Below are 2999 nucleotides of genomic sequence, written 5' to 3'. Positions count from 1 at the left end.
AACATAGTCCTAGGGAGCAAAAGAAAACGTGTTACCAGTTCGAAGTCCAGGGCAGCGTTTTACTAACGTACTTACGCCTAAGATTTACGTAAGTTTTTACTTACGTATGATTTTTTTACGTAAAGGCGTTTCACTAAAAAAATGCGTAAGTACAAATTTCGTAAGTTTTTACGTAAAGTTACGCTCAAATTTTCCTGACTTAAAATTTACGTAAATATGGCCGACATTTTGTTAGGGAGAACGCGGCGAAGAAGAACGGCGAGAATTTTTAGGGAAAGACGTAATTGGCTTGAAATTTTGACAGAGAAGGAGGTTCGGGAGAAGTACCGACTAAGTAAGGAAAGAATAACATGGCTATATGAGCTTATTAAGCACGACATTCAGCCAGATACAAGGAGGAGTCATGCTATTAGCCCGATGACAAAAGTAAATTATGCCTAGATCTATCTTAATAATATCCTATTAAAATAATTCTAGAATTTTACATGTCGCTGTTCATAGTCTACGGTGTCCGTGAAAGTAGAAACGTTTCCCCATCACACCACAAGATTACTCCCCTTTATTCTTTGTCAACTGACCTTGACATTTACTTTATAATGAACGACATCTTTCTACTAAAACTCAGTAGATATTTAACACATTTTATCAGTATTGTATAGGGTATCAAGTAAAAGAAGATGGAAAGGGAAGTATATTTTCTGTAGCTACCACATTTAAAGTGTGTTTTTCTGTAAAAACATAGTAATGTACAGTATTGATGCCTGTCATCATGTTTTTTTCGTACCACAATAATCTCGCGCCGTGTGCAATGCATGACTTATGCGGCATGTGCAGATTAACATTAATTCTCTTTCTTTCTAGAAAAAAACCACTAATGTAAACTAGCTGAAGCGTTTGATAAATAAGTGACCTCTCATTTCTAATTCATTTACAGTACTGTACATAGAATATGTAGATCTAAGTCTATGTATTAGTAATTTGCTGCAACGGTTGCTGGATAGGCGATTGTCTTGGATAACTGTAAGAAATATTAGAATTAAAATTAAATTTAGAAATTAAAATTAGTACTGTAAATCTGTACTCTGTAGGTCTGCCATAAAAATAGGTCAAGTAAAGATGTGCCAAGATTTTATAGGACCAAGATGACACAAAGGCTGAATTAATTTTAAGGTCAAGCTTATTCAGGATAAAAAAGTATGATGTTGTTTCAACTTGTTTGATAATTTTTTCTTTGCCCAGGCTTGAGCAACATCTGAACATAACCTATAAGAAGCATGTATCGATAATGTCTGATATTTTGGACTAGGGTCAAGCTCAATTTGAGTCCTGTTTATTATTCAAAACACTTTACTTGATTACGACATCCCAGCACAAACTTGGTTATGAACATTACTTTTGTTATACATAGAGGATATTGAACGAGTGTAAGTTAAGTACTGAATTTATTGAACGAGTTGAATAAAAATTTATAATACCAACCTCTGTATAGCATAATATTATATTATTCAACAAGATCAATATATTCAGTAATGACCTTACACAAATTTATTACACTTTAAATACCAAAAATAACGACTATTATTTTGAAGTGCAAAAGAACCATTTACATTGATGGGCTGACATCTAGCGCTACTCAACTCTAGACTATGTTTGTATAATGCAAATGACGTCACATAAAAGTATTAGTATGCATGGCCCTGCAATACCATTTTAAGGAGTCGGCACAGGTATGTGTCATGTGATAAGGTTATTTATAAAAGAAAGAATACTTTATTACGATTGATTATGAAAACTTCCACCTTTACCTTGCTGGAAATCAAATAAATATTTGCGACCTTGTTATAAGAAAGGTGCGCACTGAACTGTAACACACCTAATATTTAGTTTGACTGTATTATTTTCAGTTATTGATAACACTACAGTTCCTTGCTAAAGGAGAGTTTTATAGTGAGGGAGGATTGACACATGGAGTGTCGAAAAGTTCAGTGTGCCGGTGCATTTGGCAGGTATTGTTGTTTTTGTTGTTGTTTTTTTGGTTGGCTGTAACGTTGTAGAGTCAAACTATGATGACACCCCGATCTTTACTTGGGAAGGAAGACCTCATCACATGAAGTCACCCTTTGCATAATTTCAGGCACATATTAGAATAACCGCAAACGTTATCATTATGTTACCTTATATTTATCTGTTTATCATAAACTTGGTTGTCACTAAGTTTTCAAAAAAGGTGGTTTTTAATAAGAGGTGGTCATTTTCCTTTGCATCAAATATGACAAAGTGATTTGAAAAAAATGGTGGGTATTATAGTTTCCCCCCTGGCAGGCGGGCTGGGTGGGCCGCGTCTAACTTGTGTAAATGACAAATCTGCTAGGATACCCTGTCTTATATATTAATAATGAGAATTCAACACTATATAAGGACACATTTATTGTCTTGCTTTAAAAATAATGTTCAGTAAAATTGTAATGAATCCTTTATGGAAAAGTATGCAGAGCCCTTAACAGTTATGTTGATATTATGTTTCATTAATTCTGACTCAAAAAGAAAAAAAAATCAAACATTGCTGTTGAAATTAAGTTCAAGTTAAATTTTTCAATGTATTATGTCAACATGAAGCAGATAAATAGTTTTACACAAAAAAATATAATTATTTATCCTATAAAAGTTGATACTAAATCAAACTGAAATCTTATAACATTATGCCTTCTAGATTTCTTTAATAAGTGTATCTTAATAATACCTTTTTTATTATTTTAATCAATGCTTGAATTGAAATGCATATGGAAAATCCATATTTAAAAAAAAAATAAAATAAATGAATTACAGCTACAAAAATTTATATAGCATGCTTAATTATGTGAAAAATGTTATTTCATTTAAATGATGTATATTTTGAAATATTTTAAAAACAGGTAATAGCTGCTTTAGACCAGAGGCTTGACAATATCAAATTCGCCACAAGTCCTGATGAACTTGCTTTAATTAAGCAAAAATTCTAC

Source organism: Ruditapes philippinarum, unplaced genomic scaffold (assembly GCF_026571515.1).
Source record: "Ruditapes philippinarum isolate M1 unplaced genomic scaffold, ASM2657151v2 ctg4230_1_1_1_1, whole genome shotgun sequence".
In the NCBI taxonomy this organism is placed as follows: Eukaryota; Metazoa; Mollusca; class Bivalvia; order Venerida; family Veneridae; genus Ruditapes; species Ruditapes philippinarum.
Note: the sequence above shows the minus strand (reverse complement) of the source record.